The 19072-nt window shown below is 39.0% G+C and overlaps 1 protein-coding gene across 5 annotated transcripts in view; it reads right to left on the minus strand.

Annotated features, from left to right (window-relative positions):
- ADD3 (adducin 3) overlaps window positions 1–19072 on the minus strand; it is a 127479-nt gene that overhangs the window by 52589 nt on the left and 55818 nt on the right. Inside the window, exon 1 of one of the 5 annotated variants that reach the window (XM_037063969.1) lies at window positions 3863–3961. The exons of the other annotated variants lie outside the window; for them this stretch is intronic. The gene's annotated coding sequence lies outside the window, so the exon portion shown is untranslated. Of the gene's footprint in view, window positions 1–3862; window positions 3962–19072 lie in introns of those variants that run through there. 5 annotated transcript variants of the gene reach the window in all.

Genomic DNA, 19072 nt, shown 5'->3' on the forward strand with positions numbered 1-19072 from the left:
CAAGAAGCTAGGGTAACCAGTCCACAAACACACACGGACTCTCTGCCTCCAGATCAGGGTGACGTCTGTCTTCCTGTTGAAATGACACAAATCAAATGGTGAAGTTCTTAAACCATTTTGCTTTCAGGACAGCTGCCATTTGACAGAATTACAAGAATAAAATTGTGAAACAGGCAATGCTAAACAACCCACGTGTGATGCAGCAAAGATTCCTGCTTCGGTTACTTTGGAACTTCGCTGTGAAACCTGGTAACTTTGCTGGCAGGGTGACAGTGCACAGTTCACCTCTCAGGCTGCCTCCTCAGCACCAAATCAGAAAACTTTAGCCATGTCAAGCCATACCAATTTTAGCATTCAGTGAAACAAGAAGATGGATTAGAGGGCTAGAATGCGAAAACAATTTAAACAAAAGGGCTGAAGCCAAGTTGCAAAGCCCTCAGAGCTTTGAATGGTTAGATTCATTGAAAACTGCAAGGATCCATTTTAAAAACAAACATCACCTCACTTGGAATCTTTTCCTCAAGTATTCAAGCCTGATTAAAAAAATTTGCTTTTGTCTTTGGAATGGGTTTTATGTTTTTGAAATTGACATTTTACAAAAGAGAGGTTATGTAAAATACAGTATAATATTCAACTTTCCTTTTTCAATATCCTTAAACTTTCAAATAGCTTAGGCCATATGGTAGGTCAAATAAATTACAGACCACACAATATACACTAAAGATGTTTTCAATTTACCTAACAGAAATTTCATATAATTTAGGTTATATAGCTTAAATCAATACTCCAACAAAAATACTAGGTAAATATTACCGTTGGAAGGAACATTAAAACTCATCTCCTCCAACCTCTCATTTTATTGATGGCATAACTGAGGAACAAGGCAGGTGGGTGATCTGCCCATAATCTCACACTCAAGTTTCTGAACTTTGGACCCAACATTAACCTCACTGATCTGCTGAAAAATGACTCCCAGGGCAGTTCTTACCTACCCGTGGGTGGCTAGGGCAGCAGCACCCTACCTGTGGGGTTCTAGAGGAGAAATCGGGGAGGCGTTTTCCACGTCCACACAGTACCATCACCCCTTTCCTGTAGCCCCTGGGTTCTGTCCCAAAGTGGAGGTAAAAGGGAAGACTAAAAGCATAAATATATCTGATAGGAGAGAAAGGGAAAAACTTGGAAATAATCCAGATATTAAAAGATGTTCTGAATAAATTACAGTACACCTAGCTATATACTGAAGTACTATGCAGCCATTAAAAAGAAGGATAGATAAGAATGAGGTAGATACATAATGGTATGCACAGTATAATTTTATTTGGATTTTTAAAAAATGTCACTCATATTCAGAGCAATTTTCTGGGAAAATAAAGAAGAAACTTCTCCCCACCCCTCAGAAGTGGGGCTCAGAAATTAGGGCAGGAAAGAGACATTTTGTTGTACACCCTTTGTATTGTTTCATATTTTTACCATGTGCACTTTTAAGTTATAAAAGTAATAATTTTCAGAAGTATATTAAAGCAGAGAAGGGAATTTCTGTACAGCCTAGTAAAAACTCCGGTGAGGAGGATAAAGATGGGGTCTATTAAGGGCAATTTGATATTTTATATTTAATCTACATGACACATTACATCCAATTCCCTAGAAAAGACTTCCCAGCATTTCTTATCTCATGGAATGTGTCTTAGTTTTCACTAATACACTCAGGATAAACAATATAAAATCTGGAGAGCACACTAGAGTAAACAGAGGGGATTTGGGGGCAGTTCTATAAAGCTTGGTGAAAAAAATTCACCCCATTTTCTTTACATTACATAAACATTAAAAGAAAAAATAAGTGTATTACTGGGGATATTAACTGTTTGACTTTCTACAAAAGTTACAAATAAAATCTATTTAGAAACACCTTCTAGTTTCAATATTTAACAACAAGCTAGTTGGCAAACTTTGCTCTAGAGCAACTGTAAAAGTCTAAGAGTAACTGTATTCTCCTGGAGTTCAAAGGGAGAGCAGAAACTATCTAGCTCCCTGGATGGAGATCAACATTTTAAAAAATAAAACAGAACAGAAACAGCAGTATATTTTGTGCTATAAGAGAAATTTACTACAGAGATTCAGAGGTGTGCATGTGGTATTTTTATTGGGTCGTGATGCAAAACACATTGAAAAAATTTTTGTTTTGTTTCTTAATTTGCTGAGAGAGAGGGGAAGAGAGAAACACTGATTTATTGTTCTGCTTGGCTGACTCTTGTATGCGCCCTGATGAGCGATCAAACCCACAGCTTTGTCATATCAGGATGATGCTCTGACCGAGTTACTTGGCCAGGGATGAAGAAAAGCTTTAAAGCCACTTACTGAAGGGGATGCAACTAATAACTGTACACTGAGTAAAGGAAATGTTTAATGAAATGTCTATACAACACTTGTGATGAGAGGTTCACCTAGTTTCCACTTGAAAATTATTTCCTTGTTGAAGAGATGATTTATATAGCTAATTCTACTGCTCAGGTATTAAAGAATAAATTTCCATTATTTCTGATATACATACACAATTTATTTAAAGCAAAGCTGTAGTTTTCATGTCATTTATAAGAATGATACTGGATTAGTATCTAAACATTTCCTCTCAATTCTAATACATTCCTTTTAGTATTTCTGGAATAGGCATGTATCTTTACAAAGAACATAAGGGTATTTTAAGCTGGAAGAGATCTTAAAGAGCTAAACCAATTCCTAGTTGCACAGGTGAAGAAGCTACAGTGTCCAACGAAAGAGCCTCTTGATTCCCAGGCTAGGGCTTTTTTTCTATGATACAATGATTTTACTATCTTCCCACATCCTTATGATGTTAGAAAATTGCTAAACACAATTACTACCAAGTTACAAAAAGGAAGGTGAGGCAAGGAAATGCTAAACAGTCTAAGTCCAAGGTGGATGACACAATATCACTCCTGCAAACTGTACTGAAATCTACCAATTTCAACATTCGGCTCTGATTTCATCTGGGGCAAGTGGTTCACCTTTCTTGTATGGAATGGGTGTGTCTACCCCACAAAAGTACACAATGAACATGCACGAAAGGAAGAAAACAGTCAGTGTAGACATCACAAAGCACAGCTTCTCAACATACCCACTTTGGTCAGTGCATAATCAAACACTTCACAGGCATTAAAAATCTAGTTACAAACAAGAACCCCAACATACTAGGGGAAAAAAGTCAGACCCCATTTGTAAAGAAAAATGTGCTGAATGTGGACCTCATTGAATAATAATTCCCCTGTAGTTCAACTTACCATTCATGTCACAAACTCTAGAAAGAACACAGAGGCAGAGACAAGGCATGGAACAGAACTTTGGGCTGCAACCTTCCCCAACTCTTCTGACAAATACCCAACAGCAACAGGACAAAGCATCATTATGACAGAAATAAAGGCTCTTTAGATGCTGCCTTTTTTTCACTGAATGAACCCACTCTTACACACAAAGCTCATGCCATGATGTCTCGCAATACAGTACTGCCACATTATGCTGTTAATGGGTCCAATAAATTCAGTGTGAAACACAACTTTGAATATTCTTATGTTAAATAATTAGCACATTTAGGAGACTACCAGTATTTTCCTTAATTTAAAGTCAAAGTCACTCCCAATACAATGAAAAAAAAAACCAACTCAGTAAATTGCTTTTAAAAAAAGAGCAGACAAATGAATAGTAAAAAAAAATTAAGTTGAGTGATAAAGCCACAGGCTCCTCCCCAAGAAGAATATTGCATGTTACTAGCAGCTGGCCCAAAATTAACCTTGTCTATGCTTCCCCCCAAGCCGTTCACTATCAGTATTACAATAGACAATCCATTACTTACAAAAAATTGAAGGTGCTGTACATTTCTTAAGCTGGTTTTTGTGTGGCAATTCTGATGCAATGCTGCCCTAAAAATGAACTTTGTTTTAAACAGCGAGATATCCACACTCGTGCGGTTTGAGCAGGGTGGAGCCCACTCTGGGGGAAACAACACACCCAGGCAGACTGCAGTGAGGGCAAACTGCACGTTAATACTGCCACAACATTTTTCAGGGCCTCTGAGTCCAAATTAATTGGTTAATCTTCCTTAAAGAAACAGGGGGAGAGTTCATGTCTGTAGATCAGCTTTCCTGCCATGAAATGAAACAGACTCATTTTTTTTCTCTTGAAGAAAGTAAAGATAAAATGCAAGGTAGGTCATAGAGCTCAATCAACAGAACAGAATGTTAGGTGGAAGTGAACTACTACAAAGGAAGTCCGACCACGCCAACTTCTAAGTTTAGCAACAGCAGCTTCTCCATATCTCAAGGTGTTGGCAACACTGTTCACTCTAGAACTTTACTTTGGCCCATCTGGCCAAAATAGGGGCCTTGAACATGAACATTAGCATTACTTACCCTTCTCTATCAGTGCTCTAGTTCTCCTGGCAATTAGAGACAATAAAATCATTTTCTTATCAACTAACTAAGCAAAAATTAGGGATTTGATTTGTGGACTTCTTTTGGTAGAATATTGAAATGAACACATAAATTATTTTGATTAAAGTCACTAATATGCATAGTATACTTTGAAAAAATTTTGTAATCACCCACTTTTAAAAATAATTTCATGAGAAATCAACAAACTTGATTTAAATTTTTAAAAATTTATTCCCAAAGAAGATAGTCAGCAAGATGTCTAAAATCTTTAATTGGTGTCTAAGATGATTTATCAGTTATTGAAACCGCTACCAAACATTTGATTATTATTCAAAGTGATTTAACTCAATACTACTTTCTGAATATGCACATTTAGAAATACAACCAACAGTTACTTTTAACTGAACTTCTATAACTGATGAAATAAAAATGTTTCTCAGCAAAATTCCCAAGCATGTAAAAAAAATAAGCTATACAATACTTCACATGGAATTTAAAACAAACAATAGAAAGGCTTTGGGGAAAAACCAGGAAAATGTTCTTCTTAGCGATGCACGTTACATTACCCTCACCAACAGCTATTCCCTCACCCTGGAACAATAAATCAGTCTGGAGTATTGGCCATTTTGGCATTTTGAGAGACAGTCTAGAAGACCCTCTTTCAAGATCCTAGGGAGGGGGTGCTGACTGATCTAGCCTGTCACTGAATTAAGAGGTTGCTCTTACAGTAAGATAAACCTACCCATTCCAAAATACTCCTTTCATAGTTCAAGTGCCTAATTTAATTACTTTTCAACCATATGTATAATTATGAATCATGTGTCTGCTCTTCCCCAAACTGAACAGCTCCAAGGTAGCAAGCAGCATTAGATACTATATTTGAAGAATCCCATCTTGATACTTTTTGGATTTGCACTGCTGGAAATGTCTGTTTTCAAGTCAAACTTCACTTTCGCAGCTGCAAAGGAAATGACAAGAGAAGAAAAACACAGCCAATATATATCAGCAATTAATTCCATCCACAACTGCCCAGCTGTTTGTGCATGGAAGAATCAGCCTGTTTCCTTTTGGGGCTTTCACCACTGAAAATTGATACTGCACATTCAGAGACACAAGCTGTTTGTAACATGTCAGGAATGTGCACAAGATCACACAGAGTTGAAGAGACAAAATGAAATCCAGATCTAGTTTTCTCGAGACTTGCCAGTAATATTTCATAGCTTAAAAAAGAAAAAAAAACATAAAATACCCCAAATCACAGGAAGAGCAAAATACATAAGAAAAATATTCTCCCTTCTGAATATTACCCTTCTAATAAAGAGGAAAACCTGCCAATGACATCAGACTTAGTATCAAGAATAGACACTCTGATTTATTGGCACAGACAAGGTGTGACATTCTTAGGAATCCGCACGCCCCCAGTACATTAAATGCAGCCGGTACTTTCGGACTACATAGTTGCTTGCCCAAAGTGTACTTAGACCCTTAAAACAAATCCTTATAAACATGGAAGTTCTTGGGAACCAACGCTTTCACCACAGTCCTGCAGAAAAGCAAGTTTTTCTTGGTTAGTTCGGACATCAGCTGGCACTCATCTACACCTGCCTGTTTCAGGGATTCATGTAAATTTACAGATCCAATCTTTTAGGGTAACTCTCAAGCAATCAAATTTCTCCTTCCCTCTCGCCATCAGTTTTGTGGATTTTAAATTAAGTACTCTTTTACTGAGTGCTAGAGGCTTAACACCTATAGTATGGCTGAGGTGCAACTCAAGAAGTATTCTATTCCCCTCTCTTCCTGCCCTCCAACTCCAATTTTATTTCAAATATTTGTTGCATTTAAGTTACAAACTGCTATTTTGTTGTTATACTCTCAACATACAACATGTAACTTGTTTTCACTATGTAGAATAACTTGTAATTATTGTTATGAAAATTAGAGAAAAACGACTTTTTTAAAACTGATTTTTATTTATTTATTTATTTTTAGAGAGAGGAGAAGGGAAGGAGAAAGAGAGGGAGAGAAACATTAATGTGTGGTTACCTGTTGTGCTCCCCCAACTGGGGACCTGGCCCACAACCCAGATATGCCCTGATGGAGAACTGAACCAGCAACCCTTTCATTCACAGGCCGGCACTCAATCCACCACTGAGCCAAACCAGCCAGAGTAAAAAATGACATTTTTTAAATAAAATAACTAAAAACACATTTTAGCTATCTATTGCTTTTAAAAAATATATATATATATATAAATCAAGTATCCCATGACTGAATTTATCGATCTATCGTAATTCCTTGCTGACTCTTTTGCTGCACAAGAGTTCATACACTCCTAATTGTCTTACACTCTCAAACACAAGTTGGAGAAGACTCATTCTGGGCACCACTAGGGGCTGGGGCTTAACCAGTGAAGAAAAGGTAACTTGCTCCAAATACAAGAGCAACATTCTATAAGCTTCGGAGGGAAGATGCACTCAAGTGCCAGAACTCAAACCAGCAGTGAGAAACTGCTGCAGCTGAAGTGCTGGGAAAGCACCAAGTGTGGTTTGTTAAAGAAATCAAAGACACCTCAAATGTGTGACCGACTAAAAACAAAGCACCCCCCCCCCAAAAGGGCTATTTTCTTAACATCATCTGATCAAGGGTACGTTTGGAGTGGAAGGAGAAGGAAAGAAGCAGTTCGATCTCTGGCTGATGGTGACTTTAACTTCTAGAATTATAACTATTAGAAACCCACAGGGCTGAGCTTTGCTTAGCAAGCCTCAGTCGTGCGGGACATTCAGACTAGCCTGAATGTTTAAGGGAACCTCTAGCCTACAGGTTGGCTAAGGAAAGAAAAGGTCTCTCTGAGCTGTTTAAATTAGGTCACTTAAACTCACGACAGTCTAACTAGAGACGGGTGGCATTAACAAAGACCCTTCAAGAGTAGGGAAGGCTGTTGGTACAAAAATGTCGACTCATTTTAAAAGAGATTTTCTCTGCAACCATTTATTATAGTAATATCTTTAATTTTATGTATATTCATTATTAAAACTTTTAAATATACAGCAAGTTTGAAAGAATTTTAGTAAGAATGAAACCATATAAGCACTACCTAGAATCTATCATTAACATTGTATATAAAATAAGTATACACCCTGGGTGGTGTAGCTCAGTGGATTGAGCACAGGCCTGTGAACCAAAGGGTCCCTAGTTCGATTCCCAGTCAGGGCACATGCTTGGGTTGCAAGCCAGTAGAGGGCGTGTGAGAGGCAACCACACATTGATGCTTCTCTCTCTCACACCATAAAAATAAATAAAATCTTTAAAAAAATAAGTACAGTACATTAACACTGTACTGTATTTGTTCATGGCTTTTCTCCTTTCAATATAAAATTTATATACTATGAAATGTGGGAATGTACACTTGTGTAACTCAAATTCCTATGAAGATACATGCATAGAACACCACCTTTACCACAGAAAAGTTCCCTCACCTCTTCCCAGGCAATGCCCTCTTCCACTTCCCCAGAGGCAATACTATTTTGATCTTAAAAGTGATTTAAAACAACTCCAAACAGTTATGCTTTTGCCACCTGTGCATCAGAGCATTTTCCTCTACATCACGTAACTAATACTTGGTTGCACAAAATGATCAAACATGAACAAAATAGATGGAAGAGCCTAAGAAGAAACCATAAAGTTAAAAGGAACTATAGCCTCATCTGTTCCAATTGCTGTACTTCTCAGGAGAAGGGAATACAACTTAGAAAGTTTGGCTGCCTGAACCAGTCTTCCAACGGTCAGTAATTTATTGGCTGGGCCTAGTCTAAGGCTCTTAGGTAGCAGCTCTGCACTTCATTTTAGGATGAAAAGAACTGAAGCTTTGGAGATAATGCTGGCTCTGAGGACGAGCTCTCCCACTTACAGGCCATGCATCTTAAACAAGTTTTTTTGGTTTTGGTTTCTAAAACTCCTTTGACTCTCGGTGTTCTCATCTGTAAAAAACAAGAAAATCTTAACTCATAAAGCTGTGTGGATTAAGAGATAACCACTGCAAAGTGCCTGGCATGTAGTAAGTGATCAAAGGAAAGAAACACAGGAAGTGGAGGAAATACTGACAGTACGAGGCACAGTTCAGGAATATGTACATTCACGCACTGCTTCTAAGTTTCTGTGCTGTCCTTACTCATTTTGTTCGTGCAAAGGAACAGCAAAAGCAAATAAACCAGAACTCTTTATTCACTACCGAGACAAGCAGCGTTTTACACCTTAAAAAAGGGCTACTTGTTTTCTGTTTGCCTTTCTACTATGACAGAACTGGGGAGGTAAAGGAGGAAAGCACAGACTTTTGACTTCGTAGAGACTACTTACACCTTATATACTTTTATCTTCATCTGTCTTTTTATAAATGGCTCCCATTGCATAGCAAGACCTTCCTTTTACCCACCAAGTGAGCATTCAAGGCCCAGAATTCAAACATAACCTACTTTTCTGATCTACTCTGAAAAAATTTAAAGATGAAGCTCCTTCATCTGTGTCTCCATAATGCTTCAAACAACAGCATTGGAGAGCTCCTCATACCAGCTGGCTGTTTCCATGGGTTTCCCCTGCTTGAACGGGAGCACCTCTGTATCCAGTGCCTAGCGCATGGAAACCACCCATGTCTGCTAAAAGGGTATGCCTAGGCAATGGGTATTCAGTTACAATGAAAGTAGGAGGTGAAAAAAAACTACGGCTGCTGAATGGATATGCCTGGGTAATTGGTATTCAGTTACAATTGAAGCAGGGGGTGAAAAAAATTATAGCTGAACACTCACCAGAAAGGAAAACAAAGTGCCAGCAAAATAGGGGCAGGGAGATGATCATAGGGCATATTAAAAAGCATGAAATCAAAAAAAGATTAACAGCCGACTGTGTGCATGCATACTTTTGTTCTCATTGATGTGACTGCTGCTAAGTAGCTGAAGTTCCACTGGAATAAAGCACACTGCTTTTATATACTTTTCCCATGGACCACCCACAACAATCCTGTCACACAGTACTATTATGCTCCTTTCATAGATGAGAATACTGAGATTCCAAAAGGTTAAGCAAATAGGTCACACAACTAATGGCCATGGGGATAAAAAAGTAGAGAAGTGATTTTTCATCACAAGTGATTTTTGTAACAGGCTAATTTTATGTAGTGTGGAGAGACTCTGGGTTAAAAAAAAACACACAAAAACCCCAGATAGTTGTGGGACATCCAAACAGTACAACAGATGCAGCTGAGGGAGCAATTTCAAGGGGAGAAAAAAGGTCAGGATCGAAAACAAACCAAAGCTGCGGTGATACGAGGTGTGTGTGTTCTCTGCAGGAGTAATCATCACGCAACAGCCTGCCATCTGGAGCTGTAAAACCTAAGTCAGAGATGGTCCTAGAAACACCGAGGGCTGAAGAGCAGCTGTTACTCTCTCATAGCTCTTTTCCTTCCAAAGTAACTGTTCTTGGAAGTGATAATACAACATGGACAGTTCCATGATAAAAATGCTGTCCCTGGTGCTCATGCTCCAGAAGACGAGAACCTTGCCAAGCTGGTGAAACGCAACCCTTGTCTGTGGGCATCTCTGGCCACATTCTGTAATTTCCTATTTAGGAATACCCTGGTTTTGCCTCCCTTGCAAGATGGATTTGTGAAGGAAAGCCTCCACCCTGAAGTTTAAAGCCTCAAATCCCACAGTCCTCTGGCTGAACTCCAACACGGCGCTCATGACACACTGACTCCCAACTGTCTGTTCACTGGTGTAACTCTCACATGTGCTGTGAGCAACTAGAGAACAGGATGTCTCAGGAACTACCTAGTACAGAGCATGTTCAGAAAGTATTATGGATAGTAAATGAATAATGTCCTCGGCCTATTTAACATTTGATAGATGGTTATTTGTTAAAAGAAATAATCCAAGATTTGAAGAGTAAGCAATTACAAAAAAAGGCAAGGTTGGGGATAAGTGAAATACGGTCAGAGTTCAAACAGGTTTTCTTCTGGATGAAAAGAAAAGCTACCCTGGCTGGTGTGGCTCAGTGGATTGAGTGAGGGCCTGTGAACCAGTGTTGCTGGTTTAATTTCCAGTCTGGGTTGTGGGCCAGGTCCCCAGTAGGGGGCGCGTGAGAGGCAACCACACATTGATGTTTCTCTCTTTCTTCCTCTCTTCCCCTCTGTCTAAGAATAAATAATAAAAGCTTTAAAAAAAAAGCTGAGATTGAAATTTAATAAATCATTAGGTCAGAAGATTAGGCATGATCCCCATTTAAAACAAAAATTAACTAAACTAGTGAGCTTATACTGTATCTGAAAGCTGCCAAACTTGAAGTAAAAAAAATAGTATGTGGCTTTGACTCTACTATGCCACAACACTTCCAAAAACGACATATTAACCATCTCTTAAAGGAAGACAAAAACTACATTTAATAACTGAATAACCTACAGAATAAAAAATGAGAGTGTTATATATCTTCTATTAAAAAATTAGATTCACAAATAATTTCTGCATTGGGGAGAAGTCCACAAATGGAACAAAAAACAAGAAAAACTAGAATGCAATATGAACATACAACATATGAAAATATTTATGATACATGCAATCTTTTGTTAAAAATATTACTTTCGTGATTTCCTCTTGTCAAGACAGTGGTGTCAGTGAATGTGGTACTTGAACCCTCCCGTGACTACAGCCAAATTACAACTAAACTACAGAACCATCATTCAGAACCACTTGAAATCCAGATGAACAGAAGTCCTACAAGTGAAGACATAAAGAAGTAGTCACGTGGAGACTGGTAGGAAGAGCAAAGATGTGGAATGGGCCACTCCCACAACGATGTGTGGTAGATACAAACTGGGTGGGATATCTCAGCTGCAAAGGTACCCCCTGAGCAGTAAAAGGTCTTAGCCCCACACCAGGCCCCCCAGGCCAGGAAGTCCTTGTAACTTCTGGCTGTAAAAACCAGCAGGGATTGTGATGGAGAGATAAATGGCTCTGGAGTCCCAGGCATTCCTCTTAAAGAGCCTGCACATGGACTTAACTCACACTCACTTGCCTTCAGCTCCAGCCCTGGGGTAGCAGCTCAGAAATGGCAGGGACACAAAGGGGAGGAACTAAATTGTCTGACTTCAGGGCCAGAGGTGGAGGGGCAGCCTTTTCCCAGAGAGAAGTTCTGGCATAGCCCTTTGTTCACTGCAGAGTCCTTACCCCACAGATCTGCGAGGCTGGCACCAAATCTGAATCTCCAGCAATCTGGCTAATACTATTTGCCCTACCCTGGTGATTCTCTGAGATCTGCACCACCCAACTTATGTGCATAACCTGTTTCCTATGGCTTTCCATGTGAACTGCCTGTCTTGGTTCATGCTTCAGACTTTTCCAAAATCTCTCAAGTAGGCAGCATCTTGACACAGTGTGCCTTGTACGTCTTGCTAAGTGGCTCCAGGTCTGGTACTAGTGTTAGCTGGTCTTGGATTGTAGCTTGGCCCCTCCTGGGCACCTCCAAGCCAAGTACAAGTAACTGCCACCTGAAGATCACTTTGTGGTATAAGCCAGGTGACCCTGGGCAGCACACAGGTGGCAGCTGACCTTGGCCTGCACCTCCTGGGAGGCCCCACAACCACCTCCACAGACCACATACTCAAGGGGTGGATTTGGTAGGTACCAGAGCCCCAGTGAAGACCTGCTCTGTGGGGTCAGGCCCTACACAGCTGACCCTCCATGGTAGTAGCAGCCTGTCCTTGCAGCAAATAGGCCTGGACTGTCTGTTGACATGCCAACAGCAATCAAGCTCAACCACAACAGAGGTAGATGTAAACAGCCCACATGGTGGGGGGGGGCGCAGTAGGGAGGGGATGTACCTGTAGTGCATAGCTCACGTGACTAGGGGCTCTGTGCTACTGGACCCTGTAGAATACCTACTATATAGGGCCACTCTACCAAGCCCGGGAGATGCAGCACCTCTACTAAATGCAGAAACCAACGAAGGAGGCTGCCTAATGAAGAGACTAAGAAACAGGTCCCAAATGAAAGAGCAGAATGAAACTCCAGAAAAAGAACTAAACAAAATGGAGACCAGCAATTTATCAGACGCTAAGTTCAAAACACCGGTTAGAGGATCCTCAATGATCTCAGTGAGAACATCAATAAAGACATGGAAAACATTAAAATGGAACCAGAAAGAACCTGTCAGAAATGAAGAATACATTACAGGGAATCAACAGTGTAGTAGATGAAGCAGAGGATCAAGTCAGAGGTTTGGAAGATAAGGAAGCAGGAAACACTCAATCGGAACAGCAAAAAGGAAAAAGAATAGAAAAAAAGATGAGGATAGTATAAGGAGCCTCTGATAAAATTTTAAGTGAACCAACATTCCCATCATGGTGGTGCTAGAAGAGAGAGCACAAAAAATTGAAAACCTATGTGAAAAAACAATGACAAAAAAATCCCTAACCTGGTGAAGGAAACAGACACACAAGTCCAGAAAGTGCAGAGTCCCAAACAAGACCAATCCAAAGAGGCCCATGCCAAGACACATCCTAATTAAAATGCCAACAGTTAAAGACATAGAAAGAATCTAAACAGCAGCAAGAGAAACACAGTTCGTTACCTACAGAGAACTCCCAAAAGACTGTCAGCTGATTTCTCAACAGAAATTTTGCAGGCCAGAAAGGAATGGCAAGAATATTCAAAGTGGTGAAAAGCAAGAACTTCCAACCAAGTTTACTCTATTCAGGAAAGCTATTATTTAGAATCTAAGGACAAATAAAGAGCTTCTCAGACAAGATAAAGCTAAAGAAGTTCATCAGCACCAAACCAGTATTATGTGAAATGTTGAGTTTTAAGAAGAAAAAAAAGATAAAAAATAAGAATAAAATGGAAATAAATACATTATCTGCCAACAATTGAATCTAAAAAACAAATAAATGAACATGCAGAACAGAAACAGACTCACAGATATACAGAACATTTTGAAGGTTGCCAGATGGGAAGAGGGTTGAGGGGGATGGGTGAAAAAGGTGAAGGAATTAGGAAGTACAAGTTGGTAGTTACAGAACAGTCATGGGGATATAAAGTACAGTATAGGGAATACAGTCAATAATGTTGTAGTTAACTATGTATCGTATCAGATGGGTACTAGATTTATTGGGGTGATAACTTAGTAAGTTATACAGAGTAACTTATTAAGTTAGTAAGTTAACTTAGTAAGTTAGTAAGTTAACTTATTAACTTAGTAAGTTAATCACTGGACTGTATACCTGAAACTAATATAATATTGTATGTTAACTGTAACTGAAAATAAAAAATTACTTGAAGTAAAAAAAAATATTACTTTTGCCTTGATCGACTCTAAGGGCACAGGAAGGTGCAGGCATTTTTTAACTGTTGCTTTTTCTAAATATGAGACAAAATCTTAGTTGGACAAATAGGTTTCACATTTCAAATAATTTACCCAGTAAAGACAAATACCAAAATTTTTTAAATCTTGGGAAATTTAAGTATTCTCACCCCCTAAAATTCAAATACTTACCTCCAAACACTGCTATAAAATAAGTGGGTGGCCAAGCTGACAAGTCACATGACTTAAAGGACTGACTTCTCCAACATCAAGCTCTAGAACATGGGCCACCTCTCCGTGGTGAGAACCACATCCCGGCCTCTAAAACGGAAGCTCAGAGTCCCCAAATACTGACACAAGCTCTTCCTGAGACAGGGAGGGAGACAGGTTTAGAAACTTTCTCCCCATCTGCACCCCCATTCCTCGACCCTTCCAGCTCCGCCTGCCCTTGGTGAAATTGGTTTTGGATGGTTGGTAGATTTGCCACCTTTCTATTTTCTCAGGCATGATAGGAGGTTTGATTAAAATGAAAACAAACATAGAAACAGAAATGGCCTGTAAACACATCTCTTCTTTGTATTTTAGGGGCAGTTAAGTTCACCATATCACACTTTCTGCCTACAGTATTACTGAAGTTGGAGAATAATTTGTTCTGGGCCAACTCTATGAGTCTACTGATTTCAATCCACTCTGGTTTTAGATTTAGAAATTTTATCTTTAAATCAAAGTTGGTAAGTCAATTCATCAACAAATCTTTCTACTTTCTCTTAAGTTCATTTACTCTTTGAGTAACAATTCATTCAACACCTATTATGTGCTACAGTTGAGGAGGTAGTACAGCGGAGAATGCAAAAAAATGGGTGAGACATTATCCCCGATCTTAAGCTAACGGCAGCTTAGTCAGTTAAAGGAGAAAGGAGAGACTGCCTCTTAATTATATAGCACTCTGTGTTACTGTGTTGTAAGTGTTGTAATAGATGCATTACAGACTCAGAGAATGGAGTCAATTTGGCAGGTTTTGGGGAAGTTATAATTGGAGCTCGGTCTTAAAGTGATGAGCAGGTATTTGGGGGAGAGGATGGTATGTACAACCCTGGCAGAAAGATATGCAAAAACAACATACTCCTTCATAAACTGGAACTCTACCACACGGCTTTAAATGAAAGGATGGCACATTGAAACTAATACAAAAGGGAAAGCAAAATTGTCACTATTTAACAGCTTATGGTGGTTTGTATAATTTAAGCTACAGGAACCCTACGATCTACTAGCAAAGAACACTGCTGTGTCACGTGCTTTTGCTTTCACCCTAATTTTTACTTGTATGCTACGAAAAAAACCTCAGAAGTCATGCATATCTTTTGTTGGAACAATGCTTGTTTATACTGCCCTAACCAATCAATGACTTAGAAATAATTAAAGTCAATTATCTTGAAGCCACTGAACTGTAATCTGTTGCCACTCATCATCAGAGTTAATACCAAAGTCAAAAAACAAAGGCATGGTCAACCTGTAACACCAGTACTATGGGCTCAAATACTTAAAAGTACAAGTGCAGCAGATTTAATGAAAGGGGCCGGGAAGAAAAAAGAAAAACACAACTAATCACCAAGCACTGTATTTGTAAGACACCTAAATTCTCCAGCTCACTGGCCCAGAAAGATGTTGACCCATATAGAAAGGTTACTTTGGGGGATTGGAAAATTGGGCTAATCTAATGAAAGGTGAAAAGGACGCCATGTCAAATTGCTGAGAACAGATAACCTTGTTACTGTTCAAGTCACTACTATTGATGTGAAAATTCCAAAAAAAAAACCACACCCAAAACCCAGAAACAGAGAAAGTAAGACAGTATTATTTATATTGTGAATTCTTTACTCTAAAGATGCCTTGCCAAGTTCTTTTAAATAGTAATCTCCCCTGCATTTAATATATTATATTAGGATATAGCCAACTTTTTAGAGCACATATTTACACAGAGTAAGGGCCATCTGTACTTTATATTCATGAATTCACATCTATAATACCTAATCTCTGACAAAACAAAAGAAAGAAAAAAAACCTCTGCAAAATCTTCAGATTGAAGGGTTTATTCCTCATGTAGGAATTCTGCAGTGGAACATGTATCATTGGACAGCGTATAAATCCCTCAGAATATTTAGAGAAAAGGAAAAGAAAAAACAACTCATGAGAACTGCTCTTGAGCCTCCGAGAGGAAGGTGACGGGAGCAGCACAAAAACTGGGTGGGAGGGGAAAAGGAGGAGCTAGGGAAGCAGAAGCTAAGAAAGCAGATGAAGAGACCGGGTGAGGAGCCCAGAGCGGCTAGAGATAAGGAGGGTAGAGTTACCGAGGCAGCGGGCTGAGGCCGGCACACCCACCGAGAGCTCTGGGGCTTGTTTCAAGGGGGTGGAAACTGAGCAAGTGAACAATTTTGGTTTTGTTTAACTGAAAGGTTGTACAATCCCACAAATGGGAGAAGGAAAAAGAAAGGATGTTTTTTCTAATGGAGAAAAAGTTAGGGTGTAATAAAGGGCTATCAGTTTATTAAAGTGAAAGTCTGAGAACTTTGAGGAGAAACACCGTCCGGCCCATGGAAACCCAGGGCGGCATCACTTACCGGCAGGGAAGGCTTTTCACGCTGTGCGCTCTGCAGCCGCTGAACAACAAGACCCCCATAGAGCACACAGACAAGCATTTGGGGGCGTGTGGGTCAGTGAGGTTTCTCTGCACTCCAACTTTCAATTTGGCAGCTTCTAGAAACAATTCTCAATAGCTAAATTTTTAAAACTTACTCCAAGATAAGCAGGACTGTGACTCCAGTGGGCTACTTCCGAGTTGCCAAGCCATTAATCTAAAACAGTTTTCAACCTCTTTAAACTGATTCCTGCTGGCCCAATATAATAAATGATATGATGTTTTAAAAAAAGGGGGAGTGGGAGGAGGGAAAGAAGGCCTAAACTAGTACCTTTGGAGTTGCTATTAAGTTTGGGGAGAAAAAAACCAAAATGGGAAGCAGTAAGATAACATACATTTACTGCTATATTTTTCAATCACGTGGCTAAAAATTACAGAAACGGTTTTGGAAAGGCTTTCTGCCAGAAGCAAATTACTTTCTTCAATTTTAAGTTTACCAATTATTTATCACCTTTGCTACACGCTGCCAGAAATGAAAGCAGGAAAAAAAATATTTCAAGCTTTTTGCATATGATTTAATGTATTAATCAAATCTGTTCATTCTTGTAAGCATTCATTAGTACCTTCCCACAGAACTGGAAACAGGACACTGTACATTCAGCAAGTGTTGGCCTTTGCTATGCCACGAAAGTCAAGATGTACCTGACAAACCACTACGTAATCGGTGTTTTTGGAAGTGAGAACAGAGCAGCCAGCTGTGGCACTAGGGCTCTGACTCAGTTTAAGAGCAGAGATTTGTAGCTAGGGCTCCAAAGAGGAATCTAAACACGCATACCATTTAATACAAAGCTGTTATGTAGATCGTATCATTACTAAAGGATATTCAATAAATACATTTGAGTAATTAAAAAAACTCCAGATATTTAATTGCACCACAAACAATATGAACAGCTTAAAATTTAGACAAGAATCATAGTTAATTTACTAGGATGAGTAGGATCAGAAGTAAAAAACGGAAGTTGGCTGGTCTCCTAAACGTTGAGCTCAATGATGAGCTCAATGTTGTGAGGAAAAAATTGCTGAATTAGAAGCCAGGTTTTCTTCAAGACACCAGTTACAGGGGTAGATAGGGAGTTGTTACAGATCCCCAACACACACAAAGCCAGAAAGTTCAAAGGTAGACAAAAGAAAAAATTTTTTCACCAAGAGATGGAATTAAAAACACAAACCAAAAAACCTTATGTCTTTTCCAAAATGCTGAGTGGGGGGTGGGGGGGAAGTCTGCCAAGAATCTGTAACAACAGGCCGACCTCCCAAGAATTTAGAATTTGAATTTATACAGCAGTATGGTCCAGAAAACCTCAACACAAGAGAGTAACACAAGGTGGCACCCCCACCCCACGCCCTCCACTGATACCTGGTGAAAAGGAAACAAATTCTGTGTGGAGAAAGGTGGTCTCTAAACAGGCTGCCTAAGGATTCCCCAGATAAATCCTGACAAGTTCAAAATTCAGAATTACAAAGCACATGAGTGAATAAATCACATCAAACAAAAGTCAGTAGAAACAACGGAGAGCAGAGTAAAATTTGACACCTTCCTTCTCAATCCCCCAGAACTGCAGACAATGGGATATTGACACACAGAATATAAAATAAGGATTTTTACAATGTTCAAAATCCTTCAACATAGAATAAAAAGCATGGGAAATAAGATCTTATAAACAAATACCAGTAAATTTGAAAACTACTGACTATAATAATTGAAAAAAAAATGAATACATTAAACAGGAGATTAGATCCAGTGAAAAGAGATTAAACTGGAATGTAAATTTCAGGGAAAAAAAAGAACAGCCAGACTGAAGCACCGAGAGAGACAAAAATTTTTTTTAATAAGCCAAAAAGAAAGAGAGAGACTAAGAGACCGAGGAAAGAAGGTTCAACACACTTGAGGTTCCTCAAAGAGAGTTAATGGAAAGGTCATAGTGAGGAGATCATGGCTAGGTGTTTTCTAGAGCTTCTCACTGATGAATTGCCTATAAAAGATTGACAATTAGATTTGCAACAGACTTCAAAAGAAAAAAATAAGTTGTAAGACACAGAAATAATATCAAACAAAACTGTCTTTCAAAAGGAAAATAAAACATTGCCTCACTAGTGTTCTATAGGCAAATTAAAGGAACTTCCAAAAGATGAATTTTAGAAAAAAAAATGGAAAGAACTGAGATGAAAGAGTGAGCAAAGATACTGGTAAATGAGTAATTTTAAAAATATTATACAAAACTTTGATAGCAGTAGTAAATGTAGGGGGTTAGGGGCAGAACTAAAATGTTGGTCAGTAGTATCACATAAATGGGGATGGAGAATAAGAGAAACACTGTATAAAGTGTTTCAGAGACCCCTGTATTGTTCAGAAGGGGAGAGAGGGCTATTAACTTTAAACTGATAAAACTTTAATCTGATTAAAGATTATCCAGAATACATTGCAAAAACCACTAAAACAAATAGTAATATAAAAAGACAACCTAATTTTGCCTATCAGTAAAAGATGTGAACAGGCGTGTTGTAAAAGAGAACGTCCAAGTGACCGATAGGCGCAGTGGCCATCCCCATCAGTCATCGCAGGGCAACACGAATTAAAACCACACCGAGGTACTGC

Source organism: Sturnira hondurensis, unplaced genomic scaffold (genome assembly GCF_014824575.4).
Source record: "Sturnira hondurensis isolate 20B ecotype Veracruz unplaced genomic scaffold, ASM1482457v3 Scaffold0014854, whole genome shotgun sequence".
Lineage (NCBI taxonomy): Eukaryota > Metazoa > Chordata > Mammalia > Chiroptera > Phyllostomidae > Sturnira > Sturnira hondurensis.